This window comes from Stegostoma tigrinum, chromosome 6 (assembly GCF_030684315.1).
Source record: "Stegostoma tigrinum isolate sSteTig4 chromosome 6, sSteTig4.hap1, whole genome shotgun sequence".
NCBI classification, from domain to species: domain Eukaryota; kingdom Metazoa; phylum Chordata; class Chondrichthyes; order Orectolobiformes; family Stegostomatidae; genus Stegostoma; species Stegostoma tigrinum.
Window position 1 is genome coordinate 36,467,779 of NC_081359.1, and position 24,593 is coordinate 36,492,371.

At 39.9% G+C, this 24,593-nt stretch overlaps 1 long non-coding RNA gene across 1 annotated transcript in view; it reads left to right on the forward strand.

The window, feature by feature from the left end:
• Nucleotides 1–4,003: 4,003 nt before the first annotated feature.
• Nucleotides 4,004–24,593, forward strand: part of LOC132209788 (uncharacterized) — a 33,417-nt gene continuing 12,827 nt past the window's right edge. The window contains exons 1-2 of the long non-coding RNA XR_009445875.1: nucleotides 4,004–4,812; nucleotides 4,983–5,043. This is a non-coding gene — a long non-coding RNA (uncharacterized LOC132209788). The remainder of the gene's footprint in view (nucleotides 4,813–4,982; nucleotides 5,044–24,593) is intronic.

A 24,593-nucleotide genomic window follows, 5' to 3' on the forward strand; every position in this document is an offset into this window, starting at 1 on the left:
CAAGGAGTAGTTGGATTGAATTATAAAGCATCTGAAGTATTCATCCACTGCAGAGGCACATAAACCCATAACAATGGCTGAGATTATTCTCAATGGTATTTGATACAAAAATATTCATGGCATTCCATTGTAAGAAATGCATGCATGTGCTCTACTGCATTCATTAAATTGATTGTTTTGAATTAATCAAATTAACTGTAACAAAGGAATTTCTGATAAACATGTTTGTAAAAAGAAATGACAAACAAGATTTAGGTGGCTTTCATTTTTATTTTAAGCCCAATCTTTATCAGCAATTGATATGATGCCCATAATGTGTAGAATATTGTTGAATGACCATTTTTTTTCCATTCCTGCATAAATTAATGGAAGGAACCTTTTAGAAAGGCAATGACTGCTGTTACAAAATTGGGTAGTGTAATTGTGAAGTGGAATATATTGAGGAACTGGAAGTTACCGAAGTAAGAAGAGTTGCAGAGATGACGGGCAAATATGTATTAGTCCATAAATTGGAGTTTAGCTTCCAACAGTAATTTCATTCTGTGAGGGATAAAAAGTGGGAAGAAAGCACAAAGCATAGATCACATTGGGAGCAGTTTATCACAAGTGAGAAAATAAACCCAAGAAGGTGAAAAGGAGGCAAGAGGCCTCAGGCATTTTCATTGTAATGGAGCGGGTCACAGAAAGACACAGTGCCAGTGGTTTAAGAACAGCACTCAGAAAAGGTGCTTTCACTGCCAAAATGTGGGACAAATAAAGTCACAGTGCTGGTGGCTGAAGAAACACACTGGGAAAAAGAATGTGGTAAAAGAGGCTAAACCGGTGGGATTAATCAAGGTAGTGATGAAAATGGCAAAAGGTGTCGTGCAGCTGCAGGAGAGTGCTCAGCCTAATTTGGTTAGTCAGACAGCGTCTGATCTCTACAAAGGCTTCAACCTGTGTGCAAGGTTATTTAATAAGAACAGAGGGAGAAGGTAAAAAAAAGTTACAATATTGAGAGATTTGGGAGCTGGTCAGTCTCAAAGTAAGAGATGAAAGTATTTGCACCCCTTCTTAAAAGTTACATGAAACAGCAGCAATCTGTGGAATAGATGGTCAGAGATTTAGCATTTAGTAAGATCAGGTTGGAAAGTCCAATCAAGACTGCAGAAGTGAAAGTGGGAGTGATTTAAAGAGTGTTTATTCCAGGAATACAGTTTGTGCTTGGAAACAACCTGGCAGGAACAAAAGTTGGAGTGACACCCCTTGTAGTGGAGAGGCCAAAGGCAAACCAGGAAACTGAGCAGTTAAAGGAAAAAAATACCCTGGAATTTTTCCACATTGGTTGGTGACAAGTTCCCATAGTCAATGGTTAAAGTAAGAGGGAAAACCAAAGAGAAAGATGAAGGAGTCGATGTGCAATTAGCTGACACTGTGTTTGACAAAATGGTTAAGGAAGAACTGAAACAAGTAGAGGATGAGGCAGATGCGTTTAGTTCTGAAAGATTACTGGAGTTACAACAAAAATATGTGACAATGAACGATCTACATCATAAAGTTACTTGGAAAAGGAATCAGAATGCATTCCCAAGGGTTATTATCTCACAGATAGATTCCTAAGTGAAGAAATGGAGACTTTGGCAGGTTTGTGCAGAGGACAAATGGGTAGAAGTTCACCAGATTGTGTTGCCAATAGCATTCAGGCAGGAAGTATTACAAATAGCTCACAAATTACCTTTATGAGGTCATTTCGGAGTGAGGAAGACTCAGGCTAAAATACAAAAGTACTGAATGCAAAAGGATGTCGTTGAATTTTGCCATACTTGTCATACATGTCAAATGGTAGAAAAAGTATGGGAAGTAATAAAACTAACACCTTTGGAAAGGGAACCTGAAAAATAGGTATTAGTTACAATCCCTCAGAGTGAGAAATCAGAATCCATATCATCTGATTTTGATCTGCCTCAAAGTCAGTCAAATAATGAGGATGTTCTTAGAGAACGGGATAGGATAGTGAGCAACCTGTCTGAGGAACAGAGGATTGAATTGAAAGGCGTGTTGCAGAAATATGAGGACATATGTGGGAATAGGCTGGGGAAGACTATTGCTATAATGCACAAAGTTTGAGTAGGGAATGCTGTTCTGATAAAACAACACCCCTACAGCTTACTCCTCTTAAAGTTGCACAGGTGCAGAATGAAATGGAAGCAATGCTGCAAGAAGGCATCATTGAGCTAAGTCAGTGACTGGAGCTCACTGATCGTGTGGGTTCTGAAGCCTGATGGTACTCAACAGTTCTGCATGTCTTATCAGAAGATTAATGCTGTAACTAAATTGAACTCATACCCAATTCCAAGGCTAGAGGGCTGTGTGGAAAAATTTGGACCAGCCACGTATATCACCAACTTGGACTTACTCCGTGGTGACTGGCAAGTATCTTTGTTAGAGAAAGTGAAAGATAGTTTCTGTGTTTGTAACCCCAAATAGGCTGTATCCATTTACAGTAATGCTCTTTGGTATGAAGAATACACCCACCACATTTCAAAGACTCATGAACAGAGTTGTGGCGGAATTGACTAATTGTACTGTCTATATAGATGACTTAGTGATCTTGAACCATTCATGGAAAGATCATATGGTGTGTTTTGCAGTGCTCTTTGAAAGGAGTCAAACTTGTCATAAACTTAGCAAAAACTGAATTCATGATGGCAGAAGTGACACTCTTGGGACTCAACATCAGACATGGAAGGATGACCCTGAAGAAAGAAAAATGTGAAGGCCATCGAGGAATTTATAAGCCCATCCACGAAGAAAGGGGTACTTTGATTTTTGGGACTGAACTGACTCTACCGGAAGTTTGCGCTGAACCTTTGTAGCATGGTGACACCCCTTACGGATTTGCTAAAGAAAAACACAAAATTTCAGCGGAGAGAACAATGCCAGGAGGCATTTGAGAATTTAAAAGCCATGTTAACCACTGCATCTGTTTTAGCTACACCAAATTTCTTCAAGTCCTTTAAAGTCGCTAATGATGCCAGTGATGTAAGGGTTGGAACTGTATTGATGCAGGAGAGTGATAGTGGATCTGAAAGACCAATTGGATATTTTTAAAAGAAACTTAACATTCATCAGAGAAAATACTCCACTGTTGAAAAAGAATTGTTGAGTTTGGTGCTAGCTTTACAACATTTTAACCTTTCTGTTACAAACAATATTTCAGAGATGATTATGCATACATACCACAACTCTCACACTTTTTTGGAAATATTTAAGGACAAAAATATGAGACTATTTTGTTGGAGTCTTATGTTACAAGCTTTCAGCTTACAAATTATGGGACAGAAAGATGTTGTTGCAGATGTGTTATCACAGATTTAAAGAAAGTGTCTAGCTAAAATAGAACCAGTCTGGTCCAATGTTATATATATTTGAATTACTATGAAAGGTATAACTTTTGAGTACTGAATCATGTATGTCGTGACATTAGTGTTAACATTTAGAGAAAAAAGCCAACTTTTCATAACGATGGTTTATTTTTTTAAGGGAGAAGGTGTTGCAAAGTTGATTAGAATAATCATGAAGCGAAATTCAGGAAGCTGGAATGTGTGATTCATTTAAGAGATTTTTGCTTTATCTGGACTTAGAAACGTTTCTTTTAAAAAGAAGGAAATTTCTTGTCAGTGAGTAGCAGCTGAAGTTACCAGGACAGACAGCCGCAGAAAGTGAGACAAGTGTATCAAAAAGCCTTACAGGCGGCAGGCAAAACAACAGTCTTGTTTTGATATTGTGCCAATTAAGTTAAAACAAAACTCAGTGATTCAAAGCAAATGAATTTAAAACCGGATGGTGTTGACAACCTGAAACCAATCATATTATAAGAATTTGATTATGTCATTGTGGGTATAAAAGACAAGGGCATTTGGAAAATCACAGAAGAACAACTATCACCTGCCAGAGTTAGCATCATTCAGCTCTCAGGGAAAACCTATCTAATTAATTAAAGTTACCACAGTATTTTAACTCAAAGTCCTCATCGAAGAACCTAGAGATAAAATATCCCTGACAGCAGAATTAACGGAAGAATGGAGTTTGTGAAGTGACCAGAAACAACAGGATTCCAGAAGAGAGTCTGTGCGAACTTGGAGAGATTACGTTACAATTTGTTGTTTCTTATTAATTGGGTTTGTATTAGTGGGTCTTGACTTTATTTAAATCGCATTTTAGTAGAATTTAGACCTGTTAGGGAGTAGTTGGTAGCCTAAGGAGGTTTGTTAGTAATTTTGTTAATTTGTTCATTGTTGGGTTAAATAAGTAAGTTATTTCTTATTACATGTGAAGCGGAGATCAAGGATTTTCTTTCTTTTAACCAGTCTTTTAATAGATTACGAGGGGAAAGGCAAGCTTCTCTGGATGTTTAGGGGGCAATTATTAGATGGGAACACCTACTCCTGTCATAATAGATTGAGGCTTGTGTTTTAGTTCAATTATCAGAGGGGTTCAGTCATTCCTTGACATAACACTGTCTTGCATCAACATACTGATAGCCCTGAACTGGCGATAAGAATAACAAATAAGGCAAACAACGCCGCCCATTATAAAACAACACACCAGACTGCAATTTTCAACTTGTGCAGTTAAAGGCAGAAATCTGGAAGATTTTGTCTGATTTTTTTCTGCTCCTCTAAAAGCTTTGTTGTATCAATACCTCACCTCACCAGCATGAGACCAAATGAAAGGTGCGACGTCACAGTGTGTATCCAATAGATACCAACTAGACATGGGACAACAAGTTGGAATTTGAGATTCATGTGTAAATGACTTTTTAACAATATGGTAAGTTACAATAATGTTTGGTACTTTAAATATAATTTTGCAGGTTTTAGCCCTGATGCTATTATATTTTAATTATTGTTAGAGATTTTAAAATGGAAGTGAATAATTTTTCACATTCTGAAAAAAAATTCCATTAAATTCAATAATCTAAATTATATTTCTTGATTTAGAGTCCGCAGCTCTGTTGGACACATTGGGAGCATGGTTCTAATATTCTGCGAACATTCAAAAGTAAGTACAACCCAATTGTCGGTGACTTTTAAACATATTGCTGGATGGGTTTGGCATCAGTTGTGTTGCAACATTTTCACTAAATGCACACAGAGCATGATCTAAATGTGACGATTTAAAGGGTCAATTCCTTGGAATGTGAAGGGGACTGGAATTGGAAGCAATGTTGAAAGAACACACAGTGTAGATGTAAGATTATCAAAGGGTTTGTCCTGTGGTAATTCATCATGGTGCAATCATACACTAAATTAACCGAATTCACTGACTAAACAGAGAATGAAGAGATTATCACACATGATTCAACTCATCAGCTTCTTCCTCATTGCCTTCCTATTCTTCCTCCTACCCAGAACATTAAATTGCAACTTATACTTCCTGCAGACAATCTCCCTCTGCTGGACAATATTTAGTCATAGCACAAAGCACAATGATCATTGTTGTCACTCTTGAGAAGTATGCATCCTGATCAGTTTCTGGGGGCATTCAGTGCATGTTCAGTATGCCAATGGCTTGTTTACTATGCCACATCCAGGAGATAGGTGACACATAATCTGACTGCACTGAAAAATCTAGTCCACTCTGGTTTTCCAGTGAGCACTTTATGTGCCATTCATAATGCGTGCAATCATGCTTCTCCGTGGGGAAACTTTTAGTAGAAGCATAAAATACATATTTTGCATCATAATATCAGCTATGTTTAGCCTTTTTTTTGTCCTAAAGATCAAGACTCTCAATCATGTGGGGTTCCAAAGTGCAAGTAGCCTAGCAATATTATCCTCATATTATTCTTCATTAAACTATCCACAATCCAGTAAACCTCTGAAACAACAAATAATAAAACATAGTTAATATTTTTATTCATTAATACATTATTTATTCACAGAAAAATATACTCTGGTTAACTTAATCATGATGTGGTTATCTAATTTGTTTGCAGAAAAAAAATTGTTTATAGTCCGTTCAATCATGGTGTGGTTAGTCTTGATGCCAAAAGAGACCTAATGTCCCTGTCATAGATAATGGGAACTGCAGATGCTGGAGATTCCAAGATAATAAAATGTGAGGCTGGATGAACACAGCAGGCCAAGCAGCATCTCAGGAGCACAAAAGCTGACGTTTCGGGCCTAGACCCTTCATCAGAGAGGGGGATGGGGGGAGGGAACTGGAATAAATAGGGAGAGAGGAGGAGGCGGACCGAAGATGGAGAGTAAAGAAGATAGGTGGAGAGGGTGTAGGTGGGGAGGTAGGGAGGGGATAGGTCAGTCCAGGGAAGACGGACAGGTCAAGGAGGTGGGATGAGGTTGGTAGGTAGCTGGGGGTGCGGCTTGGGGTGGGAGGAAGGGATGGGTGAGAGGAAGAACCGGTTAGGGAGGCAGAGACAGGTTGGACTGGTTTTGGGATGCAGTGGGTGGGGGGGAAGAGCTGGGCTGGTTGTGTGGTGCAGTGGGGGGAGGGGATGAACTGGGCTGGTTTAGGGATGCAGTGGGGGAAGGGGAGATTTTGAAACTGGTGAAGTCCACATTGATACCATATGGCTGCAGGGTTCCCAGGCGGAATATGAGTTGCTGTTCCTGCAACCTTCGGGTGGCATCGTTGTGGCAGTGCAGGAGGCCCCTCTTTGTAGGTTACGTGGAACAGTCCATCTTCCGCACCTACACAGGCCCCAAACCCCACCTCTTCCTCCGGTACATTGATGACTGTATCGGCGCCGCCTCTTGCTCCCCAGAGGAGCTAGAACAGTTCATCCACTTCACCAACACCTTCCACCCCAACCTTCAGTTCACCTGGGCCATCTCCAGCACATCCCTCACCTTCCTGGACCTCTCAGTCTCCATCTCGGGCAACCAGCTTGTAACTGATGTCCATTTCAAGCCCACCGACTCCCACAGCTACCTAGAATACACCTCCTCCCACCCACCCTCCTGCAAAAATTCCATCCCCTATTCCCAATTCCTCCGCCTCCGCCGCATCTGCTCCCACGATAAGACATTCCACTCCCGCACATCCCAGATGTCCAAGTTCTTTAAGGACCGCAACTTCCCCCCCACGGTGATTGAGAACGCCCTTGACCGCGTCTCCCGCATTTCCCGCGACACATCCCTCACACCCCGCCCCCGCCACAACCGCCCCAAGAGGATCCCCCTCGTTCTCACACACCACCCCACCAACCTCCGGATACAACGCATTATCCTCCGACACTTCCGCCATTTACAATCCGACCCCACCACCCAAGACATTTTTCCATCCCCACCCCTGTCTGCTTTCCGGAGAGACCACTCTCTCCGTGACTCTCTTGTTCGCTCCACACTGCCCTCCAACCCCACCACACCCGGCACCTTCCCCTGCAACTGCAGGAAATGCTACACTTGTCCCCACACCTCCTCCCTCACCCCCATCCCAGGCCCCAAGATGACATTCCACATTAAGCAGAGGTTCACCTGCACATCTGCCAATGTGGTATACTGCATCCACTGTACCCGGTGCGGCTTTCTCTACATTGGGGAAACCAAGCGGAGGCTTGGGGACCGCTTTGCAGAACACCTCCGCTCAGTTCGCAACAAACAACTGCACCTCCCAGTCGCGAACCATTTCCACTCCCCCTCCCATTCTCTTGATGACATGTCCATCATGGGCCTCCTGCACTGCCACAATGATGCCACCCGAAGGTTGCAGGAACAGCAACTCATATTCCGCCTCGGAACCCTGCAGCCATATGGTATCAATGTGGACTTCACCAGTTTCAAAATCTCCCCTTCCCCCACTGCATCCCTAAACCAGCCCAGTTCATCCCCTCCCCCCACTGCACCACACAACCAGCCCAGCTCTTCCCCCCCACCCACTGCATCCCAAAACCAGTCCAACCTGTCTCTGCCTCCCTAACCGGTTCTTCCTCTCACCCATCCCTTCCTCCCACCCCAAGCCGCACCCCCAGCTACCTACCAACCTCATCCCACCTCCTTGACCTGTCCGTCTTCCCTGGACTGACCTATCCCCTCCCTACCTCCCCACCTACACCCTCTCCACCTATCTTCTTTACTCTCCATCTTCGGTCCGCCTCCCCCTCTCGCCCTATTTATTCCAGTTCCCTCCCCCCATCCCCCTCTCTGATGAAGGGTCTAGGCCCGAAACGTCAGCTTTTGTGCTCCTGAGATGCTGCTTGGCCTGCTGTGTTCATCCAGCCTCACATTTTAATGTCCCTGTCATGTCATGTTGACTCTCGTCACGTTGTCTGTCTTGTCTCTGTTTGTATGTTGGGTTGGCTGATAAGACCAGAAACTATTCGTAGACTCCATTGAATTCTTGGATCAGTCTCTGCTGAGTTATCATTAAATCTTCACCCCCGCTCAGCAATCAATCCACTGAATAGCCTATAATAACTTACGCACTGAAATTCCACATTGCTAATAGTTTCACGATTCACTTCCTCGCTTTAACTTTTTCCATTTTTGGAAATTATGTTGTTGCTTCACTGAAATGATTCCACATTCTCAAGAAGGCAGCTTCATTCCACCACATATTTAATTCCGGTCTTTTGTGCATTTTCTTCTCCTTGTCCTTTGTTCATGAAACGTACACATCTTCATTATGCCTTTGTAACCTGAATTCTGTCTGTCCATTCAAAAACATGTTTTGGCCACTACTCTGTAGCATAGCCTGTTACCTACCTTTCTTTTACTTTCTTGATCTCTCCCAAATTTTATTTTCATTGTTTCCTCCAGTTTTTGTCAGCCAGTTCTTGCAATTTATTGATTCACCTTTGTATTTGCCCCTCTGATTTCCACTCCAGCTTATCATAAAATTGCTGTCTTCCTATCTCTAGTGCCTATCTGAGCCTTGAAATCCTCTCGCATTAGTACATAGTTACACAATGGATCTTTTGCAGCATTCTCAGAAAGGACCATCACTGCAACTGTTGCATATCGCAACAATAATTAATCCCAACATCACCATTCTCTTTTCTCGTAGGCTTTCTCACACTCTATCCACAAGTGCCTCCTCAAACTCAACTAACAGACAGAAATATTCATCTTCTTCTGCACTACTGCAAGAATAACCATTCAGTCATAATCATGATCCTTTCCTGTCTTCATTCAGGACAATTTTATTATTGTAGATTTGTTTGATGATTAACTAACAGCCGACTCAGCTATTGTTGTCACCTTCTGATCTACCTGGTACTCTCATAACAATAGCCCTTACTATCAAAAGACACTGTCAGATAAATAATGGTATCTGTAACTCCACTTTTTTCCTCATTTTCCAGCTAACCAGTAGCAGAAAGTGACCTGGCCACTATACCATCCTCAAGCAATGTCTCTCCTCTGTTAACAGATTTGTTGAGATGTTTGCACTTGGTAACACAAAACAACAATAACCAGAGCATCACCTCACAGTAAGATAGTTTTCACTTCATTTGAATTCTGTTGAGCATTTCCCAGAATTCAAAACCTAAACAAGGAGTTGATCATTATTTCTTTCCACAAATAAAAGAGACCATGTATGAATTGTGACAGTAGTTAATAATTCTCCTTTCTATGTCTAAAAACATCTTTCATATGTCTTACTTGCTCAACTTCAGTAACTTAAATAAATAGCATTCACTGAGCATTTGGATTTTGTGGATCGGTAATTTACAATTGATATGTTGTTCACCTAATGTTTAAAATCTATCACTGCTTCAAACTGCTATCTAGTAGTTATGTATGTGGAACAAAGATAGATGTTCATTCTACCAAAATACCCTATTCTGGCTCTACAAAGCATTGGTATCTTTGTCATCCCCCTGTATTAGTTAAAGATCAACATAATTACCCTGAAGCTTGAGTTCAACTGAAAGTTGAACAAGTCTGAGAGATAACTGTTGATAATCTGGAGTAGGGTAGGAATTGTTCCCATCAACAGCCTTGTTCTGTCAATTAGATCTTTGCAAAATATCAGGTCGTCTGTTAAGCTGAGCAATCTACAAAATGCAGAAAATATCTCAATCAGGTTTGAATGTAGTTAGCAACAGTGCGATCTTTCATCAATCTGACTATCAATTGGTAGTTGTTCAGTGGAAATTTTAGTTCTTGGAGTGAAGCTGTACAGCACAGTCATAGACATTCAACACCATGAAAGTTTCTTGCCTAAGGTCTGGGGTAGTAAGAACTGCTGATGCTGGAGTCAGAGATAACATAGTGTGGAGCTGGAGGAAGAGGCAGACCAGGCAGCATCAGAGGAGTAGGAAAGTTAATGTTTCAGGTTGGGACCCTTCTTCTCAGATTTCTGAAGAAGGGTCCCAACACGAAATGTCAACTTCGTTACTCCTCAGATGATACCTGGTCTGCTCCTTCCTCCAGCTCCACACCGTGTTATCTCTTGCTGAGGTATAATTGTCTTCTTGTCTCTGCAAGAACTTTCTATTTCACATTGTTGCCTTGAACATCTCGTGAGGGTTAACTCTTATTTTGCGTACATCCTCACTGTAGTTAAAAACAAAGAAGGGAAAAAAAAGTTGTCTTTTGTTCAAACCCTCTCAACATCTCTATATCCTTATCAATAATTTGCACTCCCTGACCTTAGGTTCTGTTTCAGATTGAATAATACTGTTTGTAGCACTGGCATTCAAGCAAGCCCTGTGATAGGTTTCCTACTCCCACATGCTCTTTAATACAAATAAAATATGCTTTCACTTCAGTAACATCACTCTAGCTCCAGCCTTATCCCAGTCAATCTACAGTTAAAACTCATATCCATGTAAGTATCACAGTAGACTCAGCTACTCCAATGCTGGTGAGCGTATTCCCTTACCATTCACACGTTCCCAGAGGATAATTTTAATTCAGAGTTTTGATGAAGATCTGTAGTTTGGGTTGTGGTGAGTTTGTTGACTTGCTCACCAAGCTGGCTTGTTCTCGTTCAGACGTTTTGTCACCATGCTAGGCAACATCAGTGTTAACACTGCTTCATCAGAGGATCCTTTGATGATGTCACCTAGCATGGCGACGAAATGTCTGAACGAGAACAAGCCAGATAAGCGAGCAAGTCAACAACCTCACAGATAATTTTACTTTCAGGCAATCATGTGAAATGTCAATGTGTTAGTGCCCACTCTATACCAGATCTGATTTTCCTTGGCATTAGTTTCACTTAGACATTTTGGGAGGATATAAAACATTCATTTGATGCAATACTGTAAAAGGTTAACTGACATAACCAGCTAGGCTCTGCCCATTAGTATATAAAGAGCTATTTGAAGAACAGTTGTGGTGCAGTTTGTGTGTTCGTATCTCTGATCCAGGAGGCCTAGGTTCCAATCCTGCCTCTTTCAGACATCTCTGAACAAATTGGTTTTAAAATATCTATAGAAGACTAGTCCTCGGAGCAGCTAACCAATTGTTTTGCTGTTTCCAAGTTGTATACCAGAAAATTTCAGCAGGAAAACTGTGTACATAGTCTATTGTCTCTGAGATCTTACCAAGGACTATCATGTATCTGATCTGTAATGTAAAATAGCTATTAAGTACTGTGTAATAAAATTACTCCATTTATTAAGGCTGAGTCTATCACCTGATGAAGGCTTTGGATTGATCTTTCCCCACTTTGTATCACTCAATTAATCTAACACCATGAGGAAGGATAGAAGATGTTGAATCTTTCCAAGGCTTCCAGGATGGTTCCAGTGGTCATGATTATGACAAGTAGCAAATGGCACTTATTGAGCACCATTATCTATGTTTGAAATGATGTCTCTGTGAAATGCCTTGAGATGCTTTTGTGTGTTAAAGTAGCCACATAATTAGGTTATCTTGAGGGACTTTTCTTCCCAGCCTCTCCCCTTGCTTACCCAATGAAACAGCAGCATACTATTTTCCTCTGGGACTACAATGACTTTATCTTTTAAATGGGATTTAATACTGCTGTCGTATGATATTGTTCCCTCTCATCACATACCTATTCGAAAAATGATATAAAAAAGAAACACAAATAGCCAGACTTTCTGAAACAAAACAAGCAAGCATTCAAGTAGCATATTCCCTTGGGGATGATGAATCCTGCTTCTCAAATTGAGAAGCTGAGAAGAGCTGATTAATGATGCATCAGTTATTAAAAGATTGTAATCAATACGATTTTGGTAACATATAATACATTGAAATTTTGAAGAAGTAATAACATTGTTGAGGGAAATAAGCATACATTTCTGATAATTTCATAAAAATATCTTTACATATTTAACATTTTTTGGGTTACAGATGAATGATATTTACTTTCTTCCCCATCACAAAGATAGGGCGATGCAATCTATTCACACTGTTGTGCACGATGCTTTTGATCATCATATCATTTCTAGTGATAAGTCATTGATATCAAGTGCCTGTAGTTGACATACAATTTCTGTAATTGATTTGTGTTTAGACACTGTGCCAGACTTGCAGTGTAAGATCCATTTGTCTTTTCCAGGAGAATGGAACAAGCTGAGATGTTCTTGCAGAGAACCAGCATGAACACAATGAGTCGAATAACCTCCTTCCATGTTGTAATTTTTCTATCATTCTGTAATGCAGAAAGATTGATTTCCTGAATTATATAATGCCGAATGAAAAAGTGGATTCATCCGTAAATCATAAGCTTCAAGGTGAAGCCTGTTGTGGTCCAGCGTAAGGGCCCAGTATTGACTGGAAGCTAAGTGCCAGCATGGTATGGGTCAGAAGACCATTGTTCTGAGCTTTTATTTCTGCAACGCTAGACATTTTACTTCACTATGTTCTAAGATCTTGTAATTAAAGAACTTGTACCTTGGTGTCTTCGCACATAAGATGACACTGTAAGGGGCAATGTATAAACTTTTCAGTGTACTCATTGAGCATATGTGACAGTAAAGCTCATTCATCCATTCAATCATTCCTTTACGCCTCCCTCCCTCTCCTAAAAAAATGTTAGGGTGTAGCCTGGAGATAAACAAAGGTAAACACTCCATAGTCACACTCTTTCATTAGCGACAGAGAGACAACTGTTGATTGTTTAACCTGAGGGACACCGCAGTTCAGATGAGGGATAAAATTGAGAAGCAGGATCTTCAAAGTGACATCAGCCAGTAAAGGAATCAAACTATACTGTTGGCATCACTTTGCATTATAAGCAAGCCATCCATCCAACTGAGCTAATCAATGCATATAAAGGTAATCGTTTTATAGCTTTTATTTGTACCCAAAGTCTTTTCAAATTAAAAAAAAATTAAGCTGCTTTTATTCTCATTAAATGTTTGCTACTGTTCTCATAAAATTTTAAGTGCTTTCTTGCTTTTCTGGATTTCAAATTCCTCTTTGTGCTTTGAGTATGATAACATCAACAAAGACATTTTGCTAGGCATAGATAATTGCTTGATACAGAAGGCTTTAATTGCAAGTTGTACAAATTTTTGACAATTAAAGATGTTGTGCTCCTGACTGTTGTTCCTACTGGACATGACTGATCCCATACTGAAATCTAGCTTGTTAAATCATACTGCGTTGTTTGAATCTGATGGCATTTCAATGAAACATAAGCAAATAATGTTGCCGAGTCAGTTTAATTAAAGAATAGAAGTTTATTATCCAAAACAAATTATGATAAAATAGAACAGAACATGTTCAAGGAATCCCTACAATTGACCCAACAAGTCCACACTGCCCCCCCAAAGACCATCCCACCCAGACCCATTTCCCCTACCATTTCCCTGTAACCCTGCATTTTCCATGGGTAATCCATCTAACTTACTCATCCCCGGACACTACAGGCAATTTAGCATGGCCAGTTCACCTAACCTGCACATCTATGAGCTATGGAAGGAAACCGGAGAACCTAGTGAAAACCCATACAGATATAGGGAGAATGTATAAACTCCACACAGACAGTCACTCAAGAGTGAAATCGAACCTTGGTCCATGGCACTGTGAGGCAGCAGTGCTAACCATTGAGCTACCACCACTGAGTCACCATACAGTTATTTGCATATACAGGCAATCCCAAGGTTGTGAATGGGTTCCCCTCCTGATTGAAAATGGATAGAACTGTGAATACTAGAAATCATGAATAAGAACAAATTGCTGTAAAAACTCAACAAGTGTGGCAGCGTCTGTGCCAACATCTCCATTTTAAGGCTTGCCATAGTGCTTCACGAAACGTCAGCGTAAGCTGGAAGAAGAGTATCTCATTTTTCACTTGGGACCCTACTACCATCTGGACTCATTATTTAATTCAGCAATTCTAGGGCCTGAGGTACCTTCCTCCCATGTCCTTACCTCAATCTCCACATACCAGGCCTTGTTATCACATGGTCTGCAATTGCATACAACCCATTATGAGTCACTAATAGTCCCCATTAGCAGCTACTCATTCTCCTAGGCTAATCATCATCCACTCCTTTGTCTGTCCAGCTGTTCTCTTCACTCCTTGGGCTCCACCTCCACCTATTATTTACTCCTTACATTCTTCAACTACTCTATCTTCTGCATGAAAAACAACCATTTTCTATCTACCATAATGTCTGAGGAAGATGGCACTGAAACATTAACTGTGATTTCTCTCCACAGATACTGGCAGACCTGTTGAGCTTTTCCAGCAGCTTGCATTTTTGTTTCCATTCGCGAGTCTATTCGCAAGTTGATTTGTATGCTAGTTGGAATGCAATGCAGGACAATAGCTACTTTACATACATAAGTATAGGAAATGTTTATATCCCAGATCTTTAAAATTATATCCTTGTATGGGATTGTGTTTGTAATAACAAGTAGTCGTAAGTTGGACATTTGTAAATTAGGGACCTCTGATAATGTAATTTGAAAGAATTCAAAGCCATGACAAAATAAGATCCAATCTATTTGAATACTATAACTTTAAAACATTCAAATACCAAGAAAGAAAGTTCCCTTCTCTATCTCATCTACAAGTTTGTCTTAATTGTTTCTTTCAATTTCTGATCTTGAGAGCTTGACAGTCTGATCCTTGATTATTCGTATAACTGAGTCTAAATTTTTCTCAGCTTCATGTGTCTCCTTCAGGTTACTATTCACATACTTGTGGTCTGGAATTTTCAGACTAAAATTCTTATGCTGAGGTAACCTTTGTCTTAATTGTCTGAACTAACTGCTTTGCCAAGGAGAAATTACTCATACACTTTATCCCGGCCAGGTCTTCCACAACTAAATCCTAAAGCTTTCCAATCTATCGACCTTTCTTTCGCAAAATAACCAATTCTCAATTCTTCCAATTAAAGGCAAGCTAACACCTTTCAATGTCCACTTTCTCAGATCATAAGAATCTCATAATGTAAACAAACTCTATTATTATTCTCAGAGGGTTCCAGTCAGCTATTTCGACATGTGCTGATTTAAAATCAAATCACCACAATAACTGACAATACTATACTCAACTTCTTTGTTCACCTAGACCAAACTTCACATGCTGTTAGTTAAGGATCCAAACTCTTAAAAAAAAACGGAAATCAATAGAATTACCCAAATCACATCTAACCCTAAATCCCCTTGCATCACCCGAGGGAAAGGGGAAAGAGCCTGTCTGTGCTGTGCCAATACATTGTAATATAGTAAGAAAATTTTCGTTGAACATTATCACTCCCAAAATTGTGCAAGCATCTAAAAGAAAGTGATTATATATTAACAGTAGATAATATACATGGAATTATCATAGCATTTACCATGCTTGCAACTATAAAATGACCAAGGGCAAGCTTGCACCACATGGCATGACTTCTGCGCATCAAATTACTTAGACTGTAGAATAGTGACATAAAACAAAATATCATCAGGATTACATTACTCCTTTTCAATTGTTATACTATTGTGAAGGGATAGGCATTTGTGGCCCATTCCAAATTTCCCTCAAGAATGTGGTGGTGAGCTGGCTTCTTCAACTGTTGTATTCCGTGTAGTGAAGGGACATCCACAGTGATTTAACGGAGTGGGTACCAGGTTTTTAACCAAAAAAAGAGAAGCAATTGAAATATAGCTCCAAACAAGAGCAGTGCTTTACTTGTTGGAAACTTGCATGTGGTGGTGTTTCCATGCATCCACTGTCCTTGTCCTTCTAGGTGGTAGAAGTCATGGGATTGCCTTGGAACTGAGCCTTAGTGAATCACTACAGCACACCTCTGAGACAACATACACTTTGTGCCACTGCAAGCCAGTGGTCCATGTGGTGTCATGTGATAAGGTTATTCTATTTTTCTCATAGGTCTACCTTCAAGACATCAATACTAACAATGCCACCATTTGGTCAATACTTCTCATACAATTCCCTTTTAATCAACATTCTCTCCCACATGGTTTGCAGAACACTAGACCATGTATGATCCATTTCTCACACATTTGCACTTCCCCAATTTCCACATTTTCAAGACTCACAATATGATTATGTTGTCCTCCACTAGTTTTCGCATTCCATGGGTCATCTGCCATTTGCCACATTCATCCTGGCATCACCAGTAAGGACATCTTTACTTCTCTTCCTCTTTCTGTACTCCGCAGGGATCAATCTGTTCACAGCACTCCAGTCTGTTCTTGTTTCACCATATTAACCCTTCCTTTTCCACTTTACTTTCTCATGCAAGATGAGCAATATTTGTCCTATTGGCTCATCTCTTCCCATCTTCCAAGGCCCAAACATTTCTAGGGTAATCAGCAATATTTAAATGTAACAAATTGTATTTTGTTGCTCACCATGTTTTCTGTACATGGGAGGGATCATTGCAAATCAGTAAATCACTTCGCTGAATGCCTCTGTTCAGCCCATAAGCCTCAGCTTCTGCATTTGCTATTTTAAATTCCCAGGCTAAAATGGTGTACCAATGAATTGGTAAGTATACTGATGATGGGAAAGTTTTCAGATGGTTGCTCACTTAGATTCCAACTGAGTCAGTTAAGTGACCAATTAAATTCATACTCTCAACTTCATGCCAGTTTTTACCAATGGTTGCAGGTGTGGAGTGGAGGTAAAAACTTGCCACCACATGAGAACACTGCCAGGTAAATACTGGTGCGGCCAAGCCAATGGACTCCAGCAAGTGTGGGGGTCTTCTTTGCTTGGATACCCTTTGGCAATAAGGGGCCTCCATGGAGTCAGTAGCTTTACCAACAGCAACAGTCCCCAAGGGCTAAGCCATTCTACCTTTCATGGGCTTGCTTGACTGACTCCCTAGTGTAACCTATCTGCATTTATGGGTACACAGCTGCTGCAACACCACACAGCAGTGGCCATTGGTGGTGATAGCAGTGCTCAAGCATTTAGGTTATTAGGTAGGCCTCTGGGGTTGCAACTCTAAGTTAACACTTATAATTGGCTGATTGAAAATTATTACAGATCAATTCCACTTTAAAATGAACGCACATGTTGTTCACACTAAAATATATCACTTTGTTGTTACCCAATCGTGATGAATTAACATTTTATATATTAAGACAGGCTTCTGGAAATGTTGCTCTACCTCTGATTATGCTCCACTGAAGAACCTTGGAACATTTGACTCCATTCAATTTGCCATATAATACAAGAATTTTTTTTAAAAATTGGATTAGAGTTAAAGCAAGATTTGTTTTGCAAAATGGATTACATTGACTATTTTGAAAAACAGGATTATAATCATAATGAGGTGTCAGATCTATCATGGCCTTATTGAAGTTTTGGGCGATGTGCATCGAATGCTAATTCAAAACATGGGAATTGCAGATGATTCAGATGCAGTTAAGTGCTTTGTTGTTCCCATTACATAAAGAAATAGAAGAGAAAGTGAAGATTGGCACTGTGCAATGCAAACCAAAATCTATATAGGACAACTTGAATGATGGAAGAGAAAGGTGGCAGAAAAGCATATCACTTTTCACATTGTTCATAAACTGATTTCAAAAAATATCTTCATTTTTCTTAGTCGTGCCTAGAACATAAGGCATAAGGATTTAAAGCTGTCTCTTAACCTCAGTACCATTAACCTCTTTAGGTGGTGCGAGTTTTATTCAGTCTCAAAGCATCGGTACTGTTTCTGTCATTGTAAAAATAGGGTGTTATATATTATGTAATGCTATTCCATCATTCATGACATGTTAGCCCTACTTTGTGAACAGAGGAGATTATCTTTGTCATCAGTCTACCTGTCACATGATGACAGTCAATATCTTGTCATCCTCTTGGCCAATGCAGTAAGTATGATTCCATTCTATGTTGAGGGAATCTTTGAATGTTGCTGAGGGTGGTGTGGCATTGATTTTGAGGTTGACCCCTACAGATATTGCATCAACGCCTCCCCAAAACTTCGAAGCAGTGATTAGACTTTTTTTTTGTACCAAATAAAAACATTTGCAAGAATGGAAACATAGATTATTTTCAATCCACTGAGGTAAATTTCTGTAGATCCTTCCTAATTCTTGGACTTTTAGGAAAATTGAGCTGTTTAACGTGATTAATGGATCTGTTAGAAAGACAAAACACTGAAAATGCTCAGACACAATATATGGAAAGAAAAACAAATTTTTATCAACAATCTTAAATCAGAGCATGATATGGTGGGAAGACAGAAAATAATTTGTTTAGTCAGGCAATCAAAAAAAGCAGCATAACATTAAAATTTAAGATTAGACACATTTCAGGAAATACTTCTATATGTAAAGGGCACTGGAACTATCAAAGTCAGAAATCACACAACACCAGATTATAGTCCAACAGTTTTATTTGAAAACACAAGCTTTCAGAGCCTCACTTCTCCTTCAGGTGTTAGTGAGAGAGGTAGTATCACACACTGAATTTATAAGTGAAAGATCAAAGGGTCACACCACTGATCAGGATGTATGAAACAAACCTGAGATGGTATTAAAACTTTAATCAGTTAGAAGGTTTTAGTTGGTTAAAAGTACATGTAAATCCCTGAATTCTGTGTCTGATATTACTAACCACCTGAAAAAGAAGTGAGGCTCCGAAAGCTTGTGCTTGCAAACAAACCAGTTGGACTATAACCTAGCTTTGTGTCATTTCTGATCTTGTCCACCTTAATCCAATATTAGCACTTCCACATCATAAATTCTTAAGGGCAGGAATCAACTGATCTTGCCAAAACTGAGTTTGTAGTCTTCTATTAGGCAATAGAATTCACAGTTAATGTCCTAAGAAGGAATTAAAATACATATTAGCCATGATCTAATTGAATTGCAGAACAGGTTCAAACTGTTGAATGGCCACCTCCTATTCTTCTTTTCCTGTGATCTGTGGCAGCTTTGAAGCAAGATCCACATAAACTCTGGGGTGACACACTTTCAGCAAGATCGTCAGAAAGTATGTGTTGTACTTATAATGTAGAAGGAGTCTGCTATAAATGTTTCATCATGTTTCATGGTGAAATGGTAGTAATAAGGAGAATATAGTGGCAGAATGCTTGAAATCATATCAAGTGAAATGTAATGAAAGAGACAGCAATAGAAAATTCTAGACTAATGCCTGATAGTTATCATTTCAAAAGAAAACAGTGTCTGTGTGTATATTTGCTCAGGATTTACATATATGATTATAATTTCATAACCCTGTGTATATAAAATCCTCATTAGAAAATACAAGTAAATGATGCATGTTTTATTATTCAGCATACCACAGAGATGCTCCAAATGATGGAATGTATCTTTTAAAGCTTTATGAAACTTAATTTATTTAAAAAGACAAAAGGTTGTGAAATGTTCAGATTAAGTATTTGCAAAAAGGCATTTCATTGCTTTCTCCTCAATGATTTTCTAATTGTTTCTAAAGGAATAATTGGCAAGGTAAATGAATGCAAAAGAATGACTGCAAAGTCAACATGTGAGAACTGTGAAGATAAGTCTAATTGTCCCTGGAACCAAGTCATTTTGGTCACTTATAGATTTATTACCACCTCTATGGGAGTTTTTGTAAAACATTTTATAAAACTAAACAAAAATGGCAAACCTTAATTAAATTTCTTCTCTGGATATTTTTTTAAAGTTTATACTTTAAATAGAGAGCTGACATAATCATAAAATAGAATCACAGAATCCCTGCATTGTGGACACAGACCATTCAACCCATGCCCCAACACCACCCTATGCCTGTAACCCTGCATTTCCCATGGCCAACCCACCTAGCCTGCACCTCTTTGGACACTATGGACAATTTGGCGTGGCCAATCCAGCTAACCTGCATATCTTTGGACTGTGGGAGGAAACCGGAGCACCCGAAGGAAACCCACACAGACAGGGGGAGAATGTGCAAACTCCACAGACAGTTGCCTGAGGGTGAAATCAAACCCAGGTCATTGGCTCTGTGAGGTAGCAGCGCAAGCCATGAAGCCACCGTGCTGCTCCAAATGACACAACTGAGTTCGAACTTTAAATATTATTTTCTCGTTGAGCAAGTATTTTATCTTACTGTAGTCCAATGCCTGAGGTATGTCTCTCTGGCCAAAATATTTTATAAACTGCCACTTAAAACTCTAAATAATAACATAAAATATCTAAATTACCCAGTGCATGTAGTCTGCGAAGTTCGTAGACATGAGACATTCCACTTATCTGGTATTCTGTTATCATTGGAGTTAATGAAGTGCATATTCTATGTCTGTGCCCCTGCTTGTTATCCGAAATGGCTTGGAGATTTCACCAGTTTGTGTTGGTTTCAGAAATCAACGTACCCAATTTAAAAGATGAATGAATCGTAAGCACAAGTTATCTTGTAAGACTCTACAAACATTAACATTGATTTCAGTATGTTTCAGTCGAAACTCACCTCATGCAGAAAACTGGCCACATCCTCACTCAAAATAACACACATGCTTTTGCACATGCTTATTTGCAACCATTTAAGAAGTTCCTTCAAATCACACTCAATTTCTTAGGAGGTCCAGCTCCTGATTGGCATGATTGAAAGTTTTTAGTCCTAAAGAATATTTTCTTTGTACAGGAAAGGCTGTAAGCATGGCAGTTGTATCCACAAATGGTTCAGTCCAGTTTTTAAATCAAATTTAATGATTTAAGAGCATTTGATTACAGGTGGTAATCTAGGAAATCTGAGGAAAAATGGCTTTGCTTTTGTCATGAGTTTGTTTTCACTTATATCAGTAAAATTTCATCAATTACTGTAATTAAATATATCACTTTTTTAATGCCAGGGACATAAATAAACATTTACATTAAATTATGTCGTCTGACTGCGCTGGTCTATGGAAGATTTCACCTTTATGATAATGCAAACAAATATGAATGTAAATTTGAATGATAATCTCATTTAAGAAAGGATATGATTCCAATTCAGATTTGCACCAATATTTCTAGATGCATCAAGAATGAAATTTTATTTTATGTCATGTCTAATAATAACTTTCAATTTACAAATTCTGATTTTTTAACATTCACTCATAAGTGCTGGGTGTTGCTGGCTGACTCAGCATTTATTACCCATCCCTAATAGGCCAGAGGGCACATTGCTCTGGGTCTGAATTCACATAAGTCAGACCAGGTAAGATGGCAGTTTCTTTCTTGAAAGGACATTAGTAAACCAGATAGATGTTTCCTACAATTAGCAATGGTTTCATGGTCATCATTAGACCATTTATAAATTTATTTAAATTTCACCATCTACCATGGCAGAATCTGAAAGCAGATCCCCAGAACATTATGTGGGTCTCAGGATTAATAGTGATAAACCTACGAGTATACACACTGTGTTTACATTCTTATTTTATCGATCAAGTGCTTCTTTGGAACCGCATTCCAAAAAACAACATTTTATGGGCACATAATCACCAGAATTTTGACTGGTGGTGGGTGCAGTGATTTGAACAAGGGCCAAGTGGATCTCATTGACTGAGAACCATGATTGAGTTTGTTAACTTGGACCAATCAAGGATCCCTGGCTGACAGATATAAAACAGGAGATTCAGAGAGTCTTCCCATTCAAGGGACTGGCTCTGGGCTGGCTGTTCAGATTCTATGTACTGCGCACACTTAAATAAAGGGTGACTTGGTGATATGATGCTGACCTCTGTACGTTATTTCAGAAGCCACAAGAGAAAACAATATGTTCCTGAAGAAAATTTGCTTGGAATAGTCATCACTTGAGGTGGTATCAGCATTTTTGGGATCATGCTTTTATTTAGGAAGCTTGACTCATTTAATCCTCCGATCGAAGACTGGGCCAAGTACGTGGAACGAATGCCTTATTTTCTGCATGCGAATGACATCAGGGTAGATGAATAGCAATGAGTAATCCTTATGACTGCTCGCAGACCCATAGCATTTTTGGTTATTCGGAACCTAAATTTCCCAGAGGAACCAGATACTCAAACCTTTCAGGAGTTGGCAGATTTAGTTAGGGAATATTATGAGCCCAAGCATTCTCCAATTTTGAGATGCTCATGGTTTTATTCGGCTGTTCAGGCACAAGGGGAATCTGTATCAGGAATTTTGACGAGATTAAGGTGGCTGGCTGCCAGAGGCATGTGACCTTGGGTTAACTAAATAAGATGCAGAGAGACTGTTTGGTATGCGGGATTTAATAACACAACTACGCAAAAGGTCTTACTGGCTGAAGCCCAACTGGACTTCAAACAGACACTACAACTGGTTTTGTCATTAACAGAGTAGTATGAGCATATATCAGCCAGAGGCCCAATGGAAGTGGACACCCTCACCTCTCTGAATGAGCTTGGGGAACATCATTTGCATGTAGGCAATTACAGAGCCTCAAGTGGAGCATATCCTAAGCAAAGGGGCCCTACGTCAACCCACAGCAAAACCCTAAAGCAACCAGAGCCTGCCCAAATGGATAAAATGTTCTTCAGGATCCAGGCTGGCAAGCCATGGATAATTGCTGCCAGTATGTGGACTCAAGACAGCAAAGGAGTCCTCTGAGGCCTGAATTGAGTCGGAGGTCTTAAAGGCTGCATCCCAGGAGAGCGCACACTCTGGAAAGTCCACCTATATCTGGGTTACAGCTTGGGAAAAATCAAATCAGAACAAATCAAAATAAATGGCTGGTTTAATTGTCATCTGGTTCTCATGAAGGTTGATACCAGTGCAGGTGTATAAGTGGTTGCAGAGCCAGTTTGAAACAAGTTTCGCTCGCGACTCTAAACTTTAAGTTTGCACAAGACCTCAGACAGACTGAAAATATACAATGGGGAAACATTACATATTAAGGGTACAACTTTAGTTCTGGTTTCCTATGAGAAGCAGGTGGTGCAGTTACCACTGATTGTTGTAGGAGGCTTGGGCCCAAGCCTATTGGAATGGAATTGACTGAGAAAGATTCCCCTAAATTGGCTCAAAATTTTTCAATTATAAAATGGCTACCTCAGTGAAGTCCTAATTAAATACCTAGACATTTTTCAGGAACGCCTAGAGACTATTAAAGGAGTCAAGTCCAGCTTACGCATTGGACATGAAGCAATTCCATGGTTCTGCAAGGCCTGCCCAATGCCATTTGCCTTATGGGTAGAAGTAGAGGTGAAAATCAGGAGGTTGAAAAGTCAAACTGGTACAGTTTGCAGAATGGGCAGCACTAGTTCTACAGACTGTGGAGCCTGCTTTGTGGGATCTTTAAGCAAACAGTAAACTGTTTTTCACTGCTGGATAAATACCCAATCTCTTGCACAGAGGCTTGTTCACAAAACTGGCCAGGGGCTGTCCTTCATGAAGCTCGACATGTATGTGAAACTGTGACTAAATGAGGGGTCCCAGAAGTACACCACAATTAATGCCTAATGAGGATTTGTACCAATATACAAGACTGCCATTGGGGTATCATCAGCCTGCACCCTCTTCCAGTGGATAATGGAGAACATTTTACAAGGCCTACTCCAGGTTTCCATGTATCTGGATGCCGTGTTAATAACTGTGAAGATCAATGAAGAACACTTGGAGAACTTGGACATTGTTCTTAAATGATCCTTCCAGACTGACATACACATTGGAACGGAAAAATGAGTGATCCGGGCACCCCATGTAACCTACTTGGGCGATAGAGTTGACAAGCTGCATTACCTCCGTTGGATGATAAAATAAGTGCCCTGGCTCCCTCGTCTATTCCCAGAGCTTAGGTCTTTCCTTGGGTTTGTGAATCATTTTGGCCTGGCCTCCATCTTTCCCCCCCTCGCCCACTCCTTTACTCTGCCAATTGTAAAAAGGGTCAGCCTTGGAAATGGTCACATAGCCAAGAAGTAGCCTTTACGGAAGTGAAAAAAAAACACCTTTGGTCATCTAAGATGTTCACAAACTATGATCCCAAGCAAGAAGTGGTGTTGACATGTGATACCTGTCCATACAGACTGGGAAATGTTGGCTTACTGGTGGCCCAATGGAGAGGAATGCCTGATAGCATATGCTTCCCCAACTTTCGCTGATGCTGAACACAAGTATGCCCAGATAGAGAAAGAAGGCTTCGCAGTCATCTTTGGTGTAAGAAAGTTCCACCAATAACTCAATGGACTTAAATTCATAATAGTAATGTTCCACATGCCCCTGAAAGGGTTGCTTAAAGAAGGCAATGCTATGCTGCCACTGTTTTTCATTGAATTCAGTGATGGG